The sequence below is a fragment of the Arachis hypogaea genome, chromosome 16, assembly GCF_003086295.3.
Source record: "Arachis hypogaea cultivar Tifrunner chromosome 16, arahy.Tifrunner.gnm2.J5K5, whole genome shotgun sequence".
Taxonomy (NCBI): Eukaryota; Viridiplantae; Streptophyta; class Magnoliopsida; order Fabales; family Fabaceae; genus Arachis; species Arachis hypogaea.
This window is the reverse complement of record NC_092051.1, coordinates 122,345,480-122,364,826: the sequence shown is the minus strand read 5'-3', so window position 1 is coordinate 122,364,826 and position 19,347 is coordinate 122,345,480. Positions and strand designations below refer to the sequence as shown.

General features: G+C 40.2%; 1 non-coding gene across 1 annotated transcript; it reads left to right on the top strand.

The window, feature by feature from the left end:
- Window positions 1-7,192: 7,192 nt before the first annotated feature.
- LOC112761027 (small nucleolar RNA R71) lies at window positions 7,193-7,300 on the top strand. The gene has a single exon (XR_003181436.1). It is a non-coding gene; the product is annotated as a small nucleolar RNA R71 (small nucleolar RNA).
- Window positions 7,301-19,347: the final 12,047 nt, after the last annotated feature.

Genomic DNA, 19,347 nt, shown 5'->3' with positions numbered 1-19,347 from the left:
TGGCGAGGTTTTGTCAAGAACGACCTCATCCTAATCCAAAAATGATATCGGAACAATTCGACCTGGAGAAGGAAAGCTGGCAGCAAACTAGAAAGGACCCTACCGAGTCATAGAGGTACTTGAAAGGGCTACTAGAAACTGTCCGAACTCGAAGGGCGAGAGCTTCCTAGGTCATGGCACGCCTGCAACCTACGAAGATGCATTAATCTGAAACGCAAAAATTCATCGCCGATTATTGGTGCACGAAATTGGAAATCACAATTCTTCACAAATTCGCACAACTAACCAGCAAGTGCACTGGGTCGTCCAAGTAATACCTTACGTGAGTAAGGGTCGATCCACGGAGATTGTTGGCTTGAAGCAATCTATGGTTATCTTGTAACTCTTAGTCAGGAAAACAATAAAATAATTCACTTATCAAATTTGATTGCAAGGAATAAAAGGGCAGAACACAAATTATACTTGTATGCAATGATGGAGAATATGTTGGAGTTTTGGAGATGCTTTGTCTTCTGAAATTCTGCTTTCCTCTGTTTCTGATTCACGCACGCACGTCCTCCTACGGCAAGCTGTGTGTTGGTGGATCACTGGTGCACGAAATTGTGATGTCCAGGCTTGAACAATCCCTGGTAATGGCTCCAAAGCTTGGTGCTTTGATCTTAATTCATAATTGTCACAACTTCGATACAACTAACCAGCAAGTGCACTGGGTCATCCAAGTAATACCTTACGTGAGTAAGGGTCGAATCCCGCGGAGATTGTTGGTATGAAGCAAGCTATGGTCACCTTGTAAATCTCAGTCAGGCAGATATAAAGTGATAATGGTTTTTTCGAATTTAATATAATAAAATAGAGATAGAGATACTTATGTAAATCATTGGTAGGAATTTCAGATAAGCGAATGGAGATGCTTTTCATTCCTCTGAACCTCTGCTTTCCTGCTATCTTCATCCAATCTGTCTTACTCCTTTCCATGGCTGGCTGTATGCAAGGGCATCACCGTTGTCAGTGGCTACATCCCCTCCTCTCAGTGAATAATATGCTCATGCACCCTGTCACGGCACGGCTATTCATCTGTCGGTTCTCGATCATGCTGGAATAGGATTCACCCTCCTTTTGCGTCTGTCACTAACGCCCAGCACTCGCGAGTTTGAAGCTCGTCACAGTCATTCAATCATTGAATCCTACTCAGAATACCACAAACAAGGTTTAGACCTTCCGGATTCTCTTGAATGCCGCCATCATTCTAGCTTACGCCACGAAGATTCTGGTTAGGAGATCTAAGAGATACTCATTCTAGCTTATTTCATGTAGAACAGAAGTGTTTGTCAGGCACGCGTTCATAAGGGAGAAGGATGATGAGCGTCACACATAATCATCACCTTCATCACGTTCTTGGGTACGAATGGATATCTTAGAAGAGAAATAAGAAGAATTGAATAGAAAACAGTAGTACTTTGCATTAATCTTTGAGGAACAGCAGAGCTCCACACCTTAATCTATGGAGTGTAGAAACTCTACCGTTGAAAATACATAAGTGAAGGTCCAGGCATGGCCGGGATGGCCAGCCCCCTAAACGAGATCAATAGTCTCCTAAGATGAACTATGGAACAAAACTGAGACCAAAGATTCTCAAAAAGACTAGTAAAAGGTCCTATTTATAATAAACTAGTCACTAGGATTTATATGAGTAAGTAATTGATGCATAAATCCACTTCCTGGGCCCACTTGGTGTGTGTTTGGGCTGAGCCTGAGTGTTGCACGTGCAGAGGCCATTTGTGGAGTTGAACGCCAGTTTCTGTGCCAGTTTGGGCGTTCAACTCTGGTTTTGGATCCTTTTCTGGCGCTGGACGCCAGATTTGGGCAGAAGGTTGGCGTTGAACGCCAGTTTACGTCGTCAATTCTTGGCCAAAGTATGGACTATTATATATTGCTGGAAAGCCCTGGATGTCTACTTTCCAACGCAATTGGAAGCGCACCATTTCGAGTTCTGTAGCTCCAGAAAATCCACTTTGAGTGAAGGGAGGTCAGAATCCAACAGCATCAGCAGTCCTTTTTCAACCTCTGAATCTGATTTCTGCTCAAGTCCCTCAATTTCAGCCAGAAAATACCTGAAATCACAGAAAAACACACAAACTCATAGTAAAGTCCAGAAATGTGAATTTAACACAAAATCTATTAAAAACATCCCTAAAAGTAACTAGATCCTACTAAAAACATACTAAAAACAATGTCAAAAAGCGTATAAATTATCCGCTCATCACAACACCAAACTTAAATTGTTGCTTGTCCCCAAGCAACTGAAAATCAAAATAGGATAAAAAGAATAGAATATACTATAAATTCCAAACTATCAATGAAACAGAGCTTCAATCATATGAGCGGGACTTATAGCTTTTTGCCTCTTGAATAGTTTTGGCATCTCACTTTATTCATTGAGGTTCAGAATGATTGGCATCTATAGGAACTTCAGATTTCGAATAGTGTTATTGACTCTCTTAGTTCAGTATGATGATTCTTGAACACAGCTTCTTTATGAGTCTTGGCTGTGGCCCTAAGCACTTTGTTTTCCAGTATTACTACCGGATACATAAATGCCACAGACACATAATTGGGTGAACCTTTTCAGATTGTGACTCAGCTTTGCTAAAGTCCCCAATTAGAGGTGTCCAGGGTTCTTAAGCACACTCTTTTTTTGCTTTGGACCTTGACTTTAACCGCTCAGTCTCAAGTTTTCACTTGACACCTACACGCCACAAGCACATGGTTAGGGACAACTTGGTTTAGCCGCTTAGACCAGGATTTTATTCCTTTAGGCCCTCCTATCCACTGATGCTCAAAGCCTTGGGATCCTTTTTATTTGCCCTTGCCTTTTGGTTTTAAGGGTTATTGGCTTTTTTGCTCTTGCCTCTTGGTTTTAAGAGCTTTTGGCTTTTTTTGCTTGCTTTTTCCTTTTCTTTCTATATTTTTTTCTATTCTTTTTTTTTTCGCCCCCTTTTTTTTTCTGCAAGCTTTGTTCTTTGCTGCTTTTTCTTGCTTCAAGAATCATTTTTATGATTTTCAAATTATCGACTAACATGTCTCCTAGTCATCATTCTTTCAAGAGCCAACATATTTAACATTCTTAAACAACAACTTCAAAAGACATATGCACTGTTCAAGCATACATTCAGAAAACAAGAAGCATTGTCACCACATCAATATAATTAAACTAAGTTCAAGGATAAATTCGAAACTCATGTACTTCTTGTTCTTTTGAATTAAAACATTTTTCTTTTAAGAGAGGTGATGGATTCATAGGACATTCATATCTTTAAGACAAAGTTACTAACTACTAATGATCATATAATAATGGCACAAACATTGATAAGCACATAATATAGAAAACGAAAAACAGAGAAAGCAAGAACAAGGAATGAATCCACCTTAGTGATGGTGGCGTTTCCTTCTTGAGGAACCAATGATGTCCTTGAGCTCTTCTATGTCTCTTCCTTGTCTTTGTTGCTCCTCCCTCATTGCCTTTTGATCTTCTCTTATTTCATGCAGCATGATGGAGTGCTCTTGATGTTCCACCCTTAGTTGTCCCATATTGGAACTCAATTCTTCTAGGGAGGTGTTGATGTGCTCCCAATAGTTTTGTGGAGGAAAGTGCATTTGAGGCATTTCCGGAATCTCATGGTGATGAGCTTCATACGCCTCTTGAGCTCCATGAGTAGGCTCTCTTGCTTGCTCCATCTTTTCTTAGTGATAGGCTTGTCCTCTTTGATGAGGATATCTCCCTCTATGTCAATCCCAGCTGAATTGCATAGGTGGCAGATGAGGTGAGGAAAGGCTAACCTTGCCATAGTGGAGGATTTGTCAGCCACCTTGTAGAGTTCTTGAGGTATAATCTCATGAACTTCCACCTCTTCTCCAATCATGATGCTATGGATCATGATAGCCCGGTCTATAGTAACTTCAGACCGGTTGCTATTGGGAATGATTGAGCATTGAATAAACTCCAACCATCCTCTAGCTATAGGCTTGAGGTCCAATCTTCTTAGTTGAACCGGCTTGCCTTTGGAGTCAATCTTCCATTGAGCTCCTTCTACACATATGTCCATAAGGACTTGGTCCAACCTTTGATCAAAGTTGACTCTCCTTGTGTAGGGGCGTGCGTTCTCTTCCATGTATGGCAAGTTGAACGCCAACCTCACATTCTCCGGACTAAAATCTAAGTATTTCCGCCGAACCATTGTAACATAGTTCTTTGGATCCGGGTTCTTACTTTGATCATGGTTCTTGGTGATCCATGCATTGGCATAGAACTCTTGAACCATTATGATGCCGACTTGTTGGATGGGATTTGTTAGAACTTCCCAATCTCTTCTTTGAATTTCATGTCGGATCTCCGGATACTCATTTCTTTTGAGTTTAAAAGGGACCTCAGGGATCACCTTTTTCTTGGCCACAACATCATAGAAGTGGTCTTGATGGGCTTTGGAGATGAACCTTTCCATCTCCCATGACTTGGATGTGGAAGCTTTTGTCTTCCCTTTCCCTCTTTTAGAGGATTCTCCAGTCTTAGATGCCATCAATGGTAATGGAAAAACAAAAAGCTTATGCTTTTACCACACCAAACTTAGAATATTGCTCGCCCTCGAGCAATAAACAAAAGAATAGAAGAAGAAGAAGAAGAAGTATGGAGAGGGAGAGGGAGATGAGGTTTCGGCCAAGAGGGGTGTAGAGGGGTGTGTTGTGTGAATTTGATGAAGAATGGAGGTCTTTATATAGGGAAGGGAGGGGGTTAAGGTTTGGCCATATGGGTGGGTTTGGGTGGGAAATTGGTTTTGAATTTTGATGGTCGGTGGAGTTTATGAGGTAGGTTTATGGGGAAGAGGAGATGGATGTTAGTGGTGAAGGTTTAGTGGGGAAGAGAGATTGAGGTGATTGGTGAGGGGTTTTTAGGGAAGAGTGTTTATGGGGTTGTGTGAAAGAGAGTGGTGAGAAGAAGTGAGTGGAGGTAGGTGGGGATCCTTTGGGGCCCACAGATCCTGAGTGGATCCTGTGGGGTCCACAGATCCTGAGGTGTTCAAGGATTTACATCCCTGCACCCATTAGGCATGTAAAAATGCCTTTGTATCCAACTCTGGGCGTTCAGCGCCAGGTTGGTGGCCATGTTGGGCGTTCAACGCCCATCTGTGTGCCATTTCTGGCGTTGAACGCCAGAACCATGCCTGTTCTGGCATTCAGCGCCTAGAAGCTGCCCATTTTGGGCGTTCAGCGCCAGAACCATGCTCTGTTCTGGCGCTGAACGCCAGACAGATGCTCCTCCAGGGTGTGATTTTTCTTCTGCTGTTTTTGATTCCGTTTTCAATTTTTATATTTATTTTGTGACTCCACATGATCATAAACCTAAGAAAATATGAAAAACAATAATAATAGAGTTAGATAAATAAACATTGGGTTGCCTCCCAACAAGCGCTTCTTTAATGTCAATAGCTTGACAGTGGGCTCTCATGGAGCCTCACAGATGTGCAGAGCTTTGTTGAGACTTTCCAACCCCAAACTTAGAGTTTGGATATGGGAGTTCAACACCAAACTTAGAGTTTGGTTGTGGCCTCCCAACACCAAACTTAGAGTTTGACTGTGGGGACTCTGGTTGACTCTGCTTGGAGAGAAGCTTTTTCTGCTTCCTCTCCATGGTTGCAGAGGGAGATCCTTGAGTTTTGAATACAAGGGAGTTCTCATTCCATTGAAGGACTATTTCACCTCTGTCAACATCAATCACAGCTCTTGCTGTGGCCAGGAAAGGTCTTCCTAGGATGATGGATTCATCCTCTTCCTTTCCAGTATCCAGGACTATGAAATCAGTAGGTATGTAAAGGCCCTCAACCTTTACTAATACATCTTCTACTTGTCCATAAGCCTGTCTTCTTGAGCTGTCTGCCATCTCTAGTGAGATTTTAGCAGCTTGCACCCCACAGATTCCCAGTTTCTCTATTACAGAGAGGGGCATGAGGTTTATCCCTGAACCAAGGTCACACAGAGCCTTAAAGATCATGGTGCCTATGGTACAAGGGATTATGAACTTTCCAGGATCCTGTCTCTTCTGAGGCAATGTCAGTTGATCCAGATCACTTAGTTCATTGATGAATAAGGGAGGTTCAACTTCCCAAGTATCAATGCCAAACAATTTGGCATTCAGCTTCATGATTGCACCAAGAAACTTGGCAGTTTGCTCTTCAGTAACATCCTCATTCTCTTCAGAAGAGGAATACTCATCAGAGCTCATGAAGGGCATAAGGAGGTTCAATGGAATCTCTATGGTCTCTAGATGAGTCTCAGATTCCTTTGGTTCCTCAGAGGGAAGCTCCTTATTGACCACTGGACGTCCCAGGAGGTCTTCCTTCTTGGGATTCACGTCCTCTCCTCTCCTCACAGGTTCGGCCATGGCGCTTATGTCAATGGCCTTGCACTCTCCTTTTGGGTTCTCTTCTGTATTGCTTGGGAGAGTACTAGGAGGGATTTCAGTGATCCTTTTACTCAGCTGGCCCACTTGTGCTTCCAGATTTCTAATGGAAGACCTTGTTTCATTCATGAAACTTACAGTGGCCTTAGATAGATCAGAGACTAGATTTGCTAAATTAGAAGCATTTTGTTCAGAGTTCTCTGTCTGTTGCTGAGTTGATGATGGAAAAGGCTTGCTGTTGTTAAACCTGTTTCTTCCACCATTATTAAAGCCTTGTTGGGGCTTTTGATCCTTCCATGAGAAATTTGGATGATTTCTCCATGTTGAGTTATAGGTGTTTCCATAAGGTTCACCTAAGTAATTTACCTCTGCTATTGCAGGGTTCTCAGGATCATAAGCTTCTTCTTCAGAAGATGCCTCTTGAGTACTGTTGGATGCAGCTTGCATTCCATGCAGACTCTGAGAAATCATATTGACTTGCTGAGTTAATATTTTATTCTGAGCCAATATGGCATTCAGAGTATCAACTTCAAGAACTCCCTTCTTCATAGGCGTCCCATTACTCACAGGATTCCTTTCAGAAGTGTACATGAACTGGTTATTAGCAACCATGTCAATGAGTTCTTGAGCTTCTGCAGGCGTTTTCTTTAGGTGAATGGATCCACCTGCAGAAGTGTCCAGTGACATCTTTGATAGCTCAGATAAACCATCATAGAATATATCCAGGATGGTCCATTCTGAAAGCATGTCAGAAGGACACTTTTTGGTCAACTGTTTGTATCTTTCCCAAGCTTCATAGAGGGATTCACCTTCTTTCTGTCTGAAGGTTTGAACATCAGCTCTAAGCTTGCTCAGCTTTTGAGGCGGAAAGTACTTGGCTAAGAAAGCCGTGACCAGCTTATCCCAAGAGTTCAGGCTGTCTTTGGGTTGAGAATCCAACCATAATCTAGCTCTGTCTCTTACAGCAAAAGGGAAAAGCATGAGCCTGTAGACTTCAGGATCTACTCCATTAGTCTTAACAGTATCACATATCTGCAAGAATTCAGTTAAGAACTGAAAAGGATCTTCAGATGGAAGTCCATGAAACTTGCAATTCTGCTGCATCAGAGAAACTAATTGAGGTTTCAGCTCAAAGTTGTTTGCTCCAATGGCAGGAATGGAGATGCTTCTTCCATGTAAAGTGGAATTAGGTGCAGTAAAGTCACCAAGCATTCTCCTTGCATTATTGTTGGGTTCGGCTGCCATCTCCTTTACTTGTTCGAAATTTTCAATCAAGTTGTCTCTGGATTGTTATAATTTAGCTTCTCTTAATTTTCTCTTCAGAGTCCTTTCAGGTTCCGGATCAGCTTCAACAAGAATGCCTTTTTCTCTTTCCCTGCTCATAAGAAAGAGAGGAAAAAAAAGAAAAGAAGAGGAATCCTCTATGTCACAGTAAAGAGGATCCTTATTGTTAGTAGAAGAAAAGAAGAAGAAATTCGAACACAGATAGAAGAGGGGGTTCGAATTTGGTGATGATGTGAGGAAGAGATGTTAGTTAATGAATGAATAAATAGAATAGGATGAGAGAGAAGGAGGGAATTTTCGAAAATTATTTTTGAAAAGGAGTTAGTGATTTTTGAAAATTGTTTTTTTTTGAAAATTGTTAGTATTTTTCGAAAATTAAGATTTAAAATTTAAATTAATTAATAAATTAAAAAGAAATTTTGAAAAAGGGGGAAGATATTTTCGAAAAATGAGAGAGAGAGAGTTAGTTAGGTGGTTTTGAAAAAGTTAAGAAACAAACAAAAAGTTAGTTAGTTAGTTGAAACAAATTTTTGAAAAGATAAGAAGTTAGGAAGTTAGAAAAGATATTTTAAAAAGATATTTTTGAAAAAGATAAGATAAGAAGATATTTTTGAAAAGATATGATAGAACTTAGTTTTTGAAAAAGATTTGATTTTTAAAATCACAATTAATGACTTGATTCACAAGAAATCACAAGATATGATTCTAGAACTCAAAGTTTGAATCTTTCTTAACAAGTAAGTAACAAACTTCAAATTTTTGAATCAAAACATTAATTGATATTGTTATTTTCGAAAATTTGGTATAAAAATAAGAAAAAGATTTTTGAAAAATATTTTTGGAATTTTCGAAAATAACTAAGAATTTTGAAAAAGATTTGATTTTTGAAAAAGATTTTGAAAAAGATAAGATTTTCAAATTGAAAATTTGATTTGACTCATGAGAAACAATTTGATTTTAAAAATTTTTGAAAAAGTCAATCCAAATTTTCGAATTTGAGGAGAGAAAAAGGGAAAGATATTTTTTTGATTTTTGAATTTTTATGATGCAAGAAAAAAACACTAAAAGGATGCAATGCATGAAATTTTTAGATCAAAACAATGAATGCATGCAAGAATGCTATGAATGTCAAGATGAACACCAAGAACACTATGAATGTCATGATGAACATCAAGAACATAATTTTGAAAAAATTTTTTTAATGCAAAGAAAACATGCAAGACACCAAACTTAGAATTCTTTAATGCCTAGGCACTAAGAATTCAAAAATGCATATGATAAACATGAAAAGACACAAAACAAAAAATCATCAAGATCAAACAAGAAGACTTACCAAGAACAACTTGAAGATCATGAAGAACACTATGAATGCATGATATTTTCGAAAAAATGCAAGATGCATATGCAAGTGACACCAAACTTATGATATGACTCAAGACTCAAACAAGAAACAGAAAAATATTTTTGATTTTTATGATTTTCTAATTTTTTTGGTAATTTTTTTCGAAAATTATATGAAAAAGAAAAAAATAAGGATTCCAAAATTTTTAATATGAATTCCAGGAATCTTGCCATGTTAGTCTAAAGCTTCAGTCCAGGAATTAGACATGGCTCACTAGCCAGCCAAGCTTTCAAAGAAAGCTCCAGTCCAAAACACTAGACATGGCCAATGGCCAGCCAAGCTTCAGCAGGTGATCATGGATCAGCAGCAGGTGGATGAGCAACAACTAATTTGCTCTTGATAACAAATTGCAAGCCTCAGTCCAAATGAATTTAGATATGGCTTTACAGCCAGCCAGGCTTCACATGCTTCATGAAACACTAGAATTCATTTTTAAAAATTTTGAATAAATTTTTGAAAACATTTTTATTTTTTTCGAAAACAAGAGAAATTTTGAAAATATTTTTGAAAAATTTTTGAAAAGAAAACGAAAAGAAAATTACCTAATCTGAGCAACAAGATGAGCCGTCAGTTGTCCAAACTCAAACAATCCCCGGCAACGGCGCCAAAAACTTGGTGCTGTTGCCGGATCAAAAGGGAATCTGGCACTGATGTTACCGGACCAAAAGCTTGCCGAAGACTCAAACAATCCCCGGCAACGGCGCCAAAAACTTGGTGCACGAAATTGTGATGTCCAGGCTTGAACAATCCCTGGTAATGGCTCCAAAGCTTGGTGCTTTGATCTTAATTCATAATTGTCACAACTTCGATACAACTAACCAGCAAGTGCACTGGGTCGTCCAAGTAATACCTTACGTGAGTAAGGGTCGAATCCCACGGAGATTGTTGGTATGAAGCAAGCTATGGTCACCTTGTAAATCTCAGTCAGGCAGATATAAAGTGATAATGGTGTTTTCGAATTTAATATAATAAAATAGAGATAGAGATACTTATGTAAATCATTGGTAGGAATTTCAGATAAGCGAATGGAGATGTTTTTCGTTCCTCTGAACCTCTGCTTTCCTGCTATCTTCATCCAATCTGTCTTACTCCTTTCCATGGCTGGCTGTATGCAAGGGCATCACCGTTGTCAGTGGCTACATCCCCTCCTCTCAGTGAATAATATGCTCACGCACCCTGTCACGACACGGCTATTCATCTGTCGGTTCTCGATCATGCTGGAATAGGATTCACCCTCCTTTTGCGTCTGTCACTAACGCCCAGCACTCGCGAGTTTGAAGCTCGTCACAGTCATTCAATCATTGAATCCTACTCAGAATACCACAGACAAGGTTTAGACCTTCCGGATTCTCTTGAATGCCGCCATCATTCTAGCTTACGCCACGAAGATTCTGGTTAGGAGATCTAAGAGATACTCATTCTAGCTTATTTCATGTAGAACAGAAGTGTTTGTCAGGCACGCGTTCATAAGGGAGAAGGATGATGAGCGTCACACATAATCATCACCTTCATCACGTTCTTGGGTGCGAATGGATATCTTAGAAGAGAAATAAGAAGAATTAAATAGAAAACAGTAGAACTTTGCATTAATCTTTGAGGAACAGCAGAGCTCCACACCTTAATCTATGGAGTGTAGAAACTCTCCCGTTGAAAATACATAAGTGAAGCTCCAGGCATGGCCGGGATGGCCAGCCCCCTAAACGAGATCAATAGTCTCCTAAGATGAACTATGGAACAAAACTGAGACCAAAGATTTTCAAAAAGACTAGTAAAAGGTCCTATTTATAATAAACTAGTCACTAGGGTTTACATGAGTAAGTAATTGATGCATAAATCCACTTCCTGGGCCCACTTGGTGTGTGTTTGGGCTGAGCCTGAGTGTTGCACGTGCAGAGGCCATTTGTGGAGTTGAACGCCAGTTTCTGTGCCAGTTTGGGCGTTCAACTCTGGTTTTGGATCCTTTTCTGGCGCTGGACGCCAGATTTGGGCAGAAGGTTGGCGTTGAACGCCAGTTTACGTCATCAATTCTTAGCCAAAGTATGGACTATTATATATTTCTGGAAAGCCCTGGATGTCTACTTTCCAACGCAATTGGAAGCGCGCCATTTCGAGTTCTGTAGCTCCAGAAAATCCACTTTGAGTGCAGGGAGGTCAGAATCCAACAGCATCAGCAGTCCTTTTTCAACCTCTGAATCTGATTTCTGCTCAAGTCCCTCAATTTCAGCCAGAAAATACCTGAAATCACAGAAAAACACACAAACTCATAGTAAAGTCTAGAAATGTGAATTTAACACAAAATCTATTAAAAACATCCCTAAAAGTAACTAGATCCTACTAAAAACATACTAAAAACAATGTCAAAAAGCGTATAAATTATCCGCTCATCAATCACCGTTGTCAATAGCTACCATCCATCCTTCCAGTGAAAAGGGTCCAGGTGCACTGTCACCGCACGGCTAATCATCTGCAGGTTCTCGATCGTACCGGAATAGGATTTACTATCCTTTTGCGTCTGTCACTACGCCCAGCACTCGCGAGTTTGAAGCTTGTCACAGTCATTCAATCCTTGAATCCTACTCGGAATACCACAGACAAGGTTTAGACTTTCCGGATTCTCTTGAATGCTGCCATCAATCTAGCTTATACCACGAAGATTCTGATTAAGAGATCCAAGAGATATTCATTCATTCTACGGTGAACGGAAGTGATTGTCAGGCATGCGTTCGTAGGGGAATGATGATGATTTTCATGTTCATCACATTCATGTTGAAGTGCGAATGGATATCTTAGATAGGAACATACATGTTTGAATAGAAAACAGAAATACTTGCATTAATTCATCAGGACATAGCAGAGCTCCTCACCCCCAACAATGGAGTTTAGAGACTCATGCCATCAGAGATTACAAAGTTCAGATCTAAAATGTCACGAGATACAAAATAAATCTCTAAAAGTTGTTTAAATACTAAACTAGTAACCTAGGTTTACAGAAAATGAGTAAACTATGATAGATAGTGCAGAAATCCACTTCTGGGGCCCATTTGGTGTGTGCTGGGGCTGAGACTAAAGCTTCTCACGTGCCTGGGCTGTTTTGGGCGTTCAACGCCAGGCTGTAATGTAATTCTGGCGTTGAACTCCAACTTGTAACGTGTTTCTGGCGCTGGACGCCAGACAGCAACATGGAACTGGCGTTGAACGCCAGTTTACATCGTCTATCCTTGAGCAAAGTATGGACTATTATATATTTTTGGAAATCCCTAGATGTCTACTTTCCAATGCAATTGGATGCGCGTCAATTAAACTTCTGTAGCTCCAGAAATTCCATTCCGAGTGCAGAGAGGTCAGGATCCAACAGCATCAGCAGTCCTTTTTCAGCCTGAATCAGATTTTTACTCAGCTCCCTCAATTTCAGCCAGAAAATACCTGAAATTACAGAAAAATACAAAAACTCATAGTAAAGTCCAGAAATATGAATTTTGCCTAGAAACTAATGAAAATAAATTAAAAACTAACTAAAACATACTAAAAACTATATGAAATTAACCCCAAAAAGCGTATAAAATATCCGCTCATCACAACACCAAACTTAAACTGTTGCTTGTCCTCAAGCAACTAGATAAATAAAATAGAATACAAATGCGTGAAGAAACAATAATCTCAGAGTTTTTGAGTGAAGCTCAGATTCTAATTAAATGAGCAGGGCTAGTAGCTTTTTGCTTCCGAACAGTTTTGGCATCTCACTTCATCCATTGAAGCTCAGAATGATTGGCATCTATAGGAACTCAAAATTTAGATAGTGTTATTGATTTTCCTAGTTCAGTATGTTGATTCTTGAACACAGCTACTTTTATGAGTCTTGGTCGTGGCCCTAAGCACTTTGTTTTCCAGTATTACCACCGGATACATAAATGCCACAGACACATAATTGGGTGAACCTTTTCAGATTGTGACTCAGCTTTGCTAAAGCCCCCAATTAGAGGTGTCCAAGATTCTTAAGCACACTCTTCTCTTGCTTTGGACCTTGACTTTAACCGCTCAGTCTCAAGTTTTCACTTGACACATTCACGCCACAAGCACATGGTTAGGGACAGCTTGGTTTAGCCGCTTAGACCAGGATTTGATTTCATTAGGCCCTCCTATCCACTGATGCTCAAAGCCTTGGATCCTTTTTATTACCCTTGCCTTTTGGTTTTAAGGGTTATTGGCTTTTTCTGCTTGCTTCTCTTTTATTTTTTTTTGCAAGCTTGGTATTCACTGCTTTTTCTTGCTTCAAGAATCATTTTTATGATTTTTCGAATTACCAATAACATGTCTCATGTTTATCATTCTTTCAAGAGCCAACATATTTAACATTCAAGAACATCAAATTCCAAAGACATATGCACTGTTCAAGCATTCATTCAGAAGGCAGAAAGCATTGCCACCACATGTAAACAATTAGAATTTGTTTTATTAAAAACTCGAAAATTATTGCCTCTTTGTTCTAAAGAAAATCTTCTATTTTATTCATGTTTAATGATGATGAGAAAAATAAATTATAGCTTAATTGGGGATAAAATCAAAATATAAATACTTATTGCCATTATATGACTCCTAAGGTGAAACTCAAATAAAAAAAATTATCACAGGGTTAAGGTTAAGATCAGAACTCAACAACCTTGACTTTGGAAAGCGGATGCCTCTTTAGTCTGTGGGGTGCTTGGCCCTTCAAGAGATAGTTTCTGACACTTTAGTTCTCTTAATTCATGCCCCTGCACCTCTTGTTCTCTGAGCAGTTTGCAAAGCATGCTGTTTTGATTTTGCTGTTCTTCCTTCAATTGGTCCATGGTTTCTTGCAACTTAGTGACAGATGGGAGTTCTGGTAGGAATTCTTGCGCCCTCCTCTTGATGGGGTCATCCTGCATTTGTTGTTTTTCCATTGTGATTTTAGTGATTGGTTGCTCCACTGAGATATACTCTGTTATTCCCATCTTTATTCCAGCATCTTTGCAGAGCATAGAGATTAGGCTTGGATAAGCCAGCCTGGCATCCTTGGAGTTCTTGTTGGCAAGCATGTAGAATTCAGATGGGATCAGTTGATGAACTTCTACTTCTTTTCCCAACATAATGTAATGGATCATCACTGCTCTTCTAATATTGACTTCAGAACGGTTGCTGGTGGGCAATATAGAACGCCCAATGAAGTCCAGCCATCCTCTGGCAACTGGTTTGAGATCTTCTCTCTTGAGTTGACTTGGGACACCCTTCGTGCTGGTGGTCCACCTGGCTCCAGGGATGCATATAAACTCTAGAATCTTATCAAGGCCCTTGTTTGTTCTCATCATTCTCCTATTGAAGGAGTCTGGGTCATCTTTCAACTGAGGTAGCTTAAAGATCTCCCTGATTTTGTCAGGGTGGATGTGAACAATCTTTCCTCTGACCACAGTCCTGTAGTCATAGAGGGCAGCTCCAGATATTCTCTGCCTGTCTGTTTACCACAGATTAGCGTAGAATTCTTGAACCATATTTCTTTCCACTTTTGTTTCAGGATTAGCTAGGACTCCCCAGTTCCTGTTTCGAATCTGCTCTTGGATCTCCGGATATTCATCTTCTTTCAGATCGAACTTGACTTCTGGGATCACAGATCTTAGACCCATTATTTTGTAGTAATGGTCTGAATGTTCTTTGGTTAAGAACCTCCCTTGATTCCAAAGTGGTTTTGGAATACTCTCTTTCTTGTCTCTTGGAGTGGGTTGTTTTCCTTTAGGAGCCATGATCTTAGTGGGTATGGTTTAGTGATCACGGATAAACACACCAAACTTAGAGGATTGCTTGTCCTCAAGCAAAAGAAAAGAAAGGAGAGGGATAGAAGGAGAGCTAGTGTTGAATGGTGGATGAGAGGAAGGAGGCCGAATGTGTTTTTAAAAGGGAGGGGGGGTGGGATTTTCGAAAATAGAGAGAAAGATAAGATAGAAGATATGATTTAAAAAGAAATAAGTATGATAAGAAAAGATATAATTTAAAATTGAAGAGATATGAAAGATATTTGAAAAAGATAAATTTGGATTTTTGAAAAAGATAATATGGAGATTTGAAAAAGATATTGATTAGTTGAAAAGATTTTTGAATGAAAAGAGATAGATTTGTTCTGAAAATTTTGAAAAAGAGTTGAATTGGATAAAAAAAAAGGATTTGTGCTTATGGATTAAGATATATTTGATATTTTTAAAGTAAGGTTTTTAGAAATTAGGGATTTTAGAAATCAGGGTTTGTAACATGTTTATGCAAGAAATCATGAATTGAAACATGAAAATTAAGATTAAAATGAAAAATATGAAGAAAAAAATGAATTTACCTCCTCCCCACCATCCTGGCGTTTGAACGCCCAAACGCTGCATGTTTTGGGCGTTCAATGCCCAACTGCTGCTTCTCCTGGGCGTTCAACGCCCAGGTGTTGCTTCTTTCTGGCGTTGAACGCCAGGAACTCCTTTGTCACTGGGTGTTTTTCTGAACGCCCAGGACGCTGTAAATCTGGCGTTAAACGCCCAGAAGGAGCTTTTTTCTGGCGTTCAACGCCCAGAAGATGCTTCTTTCTGGCGGTTAACGCCCAGATGGCTATCTTTACTGGCGTTCAACGCCCAGTGGATGCTTCTTTTGGGCGTTGAACACCCAAAACAGACTTTTACTGGCATTTTCTTGCCAGTGAGCTCTTTTTCTCTGTTTTGTGTGCAGAATCCTTTTGTAACCCTGTAAACTTATACAATTGACTCTTTACCTTAGTGTCAATGAACTTTATATAAACAAATAATATCAAGAAAAGGGCAAAATGATTAGAGGAAGTGATGCCCCATGGCTGGGTTGCCTCCCAGCAAGCGCTTCTTTATTGTCTTTAGCTAGACCTTGCTGAGTTTTTAATCTAGCCTCAGCCTTGAGCACTCTTGCTCAACATTGCCTTCAAGATAGTGCTTGATTCTCTGTCCATTAACAATGAACTTCTTATCAGAATCAATATCTTGAAGCTCCATATAACCATATGGTGATACACTTGTAAACAACAGAACCTTTTGTCCTAGTTCAAAGATTCTAGATGACAGTTTTCTGTCATGCCACCTTTTTTATTTCTCTTTGTAAAGCTTGGCATTTTCGAAAGCAATGAATCTGAATTCCTCTAGCTCATTCAGCTGGAGTAATCTTTTCTCTCCAGCTAATTTGGCATCAAAGTTAAGGAATCTGGTTGCCCAGTAGGCCTTATGTTCCAGTTCCACGGGCAGGTGACAAGCCTTACCATACACCAGTTGGTAAGGAGAGGTCCCTATGGGAGTCTTGAATGCTGTTCTGTAAGCCCACAGAGCATCATCCAAGCTTCGTGCCCAATCCTTTCTACGGGTACTTACAATCCGTTCCAGGATTCTTTTTAGTTCTCTGTTAGAGACTTCAGCTTGCCCATTTGTCTGTGGATGATATGGAGTTGCCACCTTATGGCGAATCCCATACCGGACCATGGCAGAGTAAAGCTGTTTGTTGCAGAAGTGAGTGCCCCCATCACTGATTAGTACCCTAGGGACACCAAACCTGCTGAAAATATGTTTCTGGAGGAACTTCAGTACTATTTTAGTATCATTGGTAGGTGTGGCAATGGCCTCTACCCACTTTGATACATAGTCAACCGCCACCAGAATATAAGTGTTTGAGTATGATGGTGGGAAAGGCCCCATGAAATCAATACCCCATACGTCAAACAACTCAATCTCCAAGATTCCTTGTTAAGGCATGGCGTAACTGTGAGGCAAATTACCAGCTCTCTGACAACTGTCACAGTTACGTACAAACTCTCTGGAATCTCTGTAAAGTGTAGGCCAGTAGAAACCACATTGGAGGACCTTGGTGGCTGTTCGCTCACCTCCGAAATGACCTCCATATTGTAACCCATGGCAATGCCATAAGATCCTTTGTGCTTCTTCCTTAGGCACACACCTACGGATTATGCCGTCTGCACATCTCTTAAAGAGATAGGGTTCATCCCACAAGTAGTACTTTGCATCAGTAATTAATTTTTTCTTTTGTTGCCTGCTGTACTCCTTGGGAATGAACCTTGCAGCTTTGTAGTTTGCAATGTCTGCAAACCATGGTAATTCCTAAATGGCGAACAAATGCTCATCCGGAAAAGTTTCAGAGATCTCAATAGAGGGGGAGGACGCCCCTTCCACTGGTTCTATCCGGGACAAATGGTCAGCCACTTGGTTTTCTGTCCCTTTTCTGTCTCTTATTTCTATATCAAACTCTTGCAGAAGTAACACCCATCTTATGAGTCTGGGTTTTGAATCCTGCTTTGTGAGTAGATATTTAAGAGCAGCATGATCTGTGTATACAATCACTTTTGATCCTACTAAGTATGATCTAAACTTGTCAATGGCATAAACCACTGCAAGCAATTCTTTTTCTGTGGTTGTGTAATTTTTCTGGGCATCATTCAAAACACGGCTAGCATAATAAATGACATGCAGAAGCTTGTCATGCCTCTGCCCCAGTACTGCACCAATGGCGTGATCACTGGCATCACACATTAATTCGAATGGTAATGTCCAGTCTGGTGCAGAGATAACTGGTGCTGTGACCAGCTTAGCTTTCAGAGTTTCAAACGCCTACAGACACTCTGTGTCAAACACAAATGGCGTGTCAACAGCTAGCAGGTTGCTTAGAGGTTTTGCAATTTTTGAAAAATCCTTTATAAACCTCCTATAGAATCCTGCATGCCCCAGGAAGCTTCTGATTGCCTTAACATTAGCAGGTGGTGGTAATTTTTCAATTACCTCTATTTTAGCTTGATCCACCTCTATTCCCTTGTTTGAAATTTTATGCCCAAGGACAATCCCTTCAGCCACCATAAAGTGACATTTTTCCCAGTTTAAAACCAGGTTGGTCTCTTGGCATCTTTTCAAAACCAATGTCAGGTGATCAAGACAGGAGCTGAATGAGTCTCCATATACTGAGAAGTCATCCATGAAGACTTCCAGAAATATTTCCACCATATCAGAGAAAATAGAGAGCATGCATCTCTGAAAGGTTGCAGGCGTATTACACAGCCCAAAAGGCATCCTTTTGTAAGCAAATACTCCAGATGGACATGTGAATGCTGTTTTCTCTTGATCTTGGGGATCTACTGCAATTTGGTTGTAGCCTGAATAGCCATCCAAAAAGCAGTAATAATTATGATCTGCTAGTCTTTCTAGCATTTGGTCTATGAATGGTAAAGGAAAATGATCCTTTCTGGTGGCTGTATTGAGCCTTCTGTAATCAATACACATGCACCACCCTGTAACTATTCTTGTAGGAACCAGTTTATTTTTTTCATTTTGGACCACTGTCATGCCTCCATTTTTAGGGACAACTTGAACAGGACTCACCCAGAGGCTATCTGAAATAGGATAAATAATCCCAGCCTCCAGTAATTTAGTGACCTCTTTCTGCACCACTTCCTTCATGGTTGGATTTAGCCGCCTCTGTGGTTGAACCACTGGCTTAGCATTATCCTCCAATAAGATCTTGTGCATGCATCTAGCTGGGCTTATGCCCTTAAGGTCACTTATGGACCACCCAAGAGCTGTCTTGTGTGTCCTTAGCACTTGAATTAGTGCTTCCTCTTCCTGTGGATTTAAAGCAGAGCTTATGATCACTGGAAAAGTATCACCTTCTCCCAGAAATGCATATTTCAGGGATGGTGGTAATGGTTTCAGCTCGGGTTTAGGAGGTTTTTCCTCTTCCTGAGGAAATTTCAGAGACTCTTTCAATTCCTCTGAATCCTCTAGATCAGGTGGAACATCTTTAAAGATGTTTTTCAGCTCTGATTCGAGACTCTCAGTCATGTTGATCTCTTCTACCAAAGAGTCAATAAGATCAACTTTCATGCAGTCTTTTGGTGTGTCTGGATGCTGCATGGCATTGACAGCATTCAACTTAAACTCATCTTCATTGACTCTCAGGGTGACTTCCCCCTTTTGGACATCAATAAGAGTTCGTCCAGTTGCCAGGAAAGGTCTTCCTAGAATGAGAGTAGAACTCTTGTGCTCCTCCATCTCCAGCACTACGAAGTCAGTGGGAAAGGCGAATGGCCCAACCCTGACAATCATGTCCTCAATCACGCCTGATGGGTATTTAATGGAGCCATCAGCAAGTTGGAGACATATCCGGGTTGGTTTAACTTCTTCAGTTAAGCCAAGCTTTCTGATAGTGG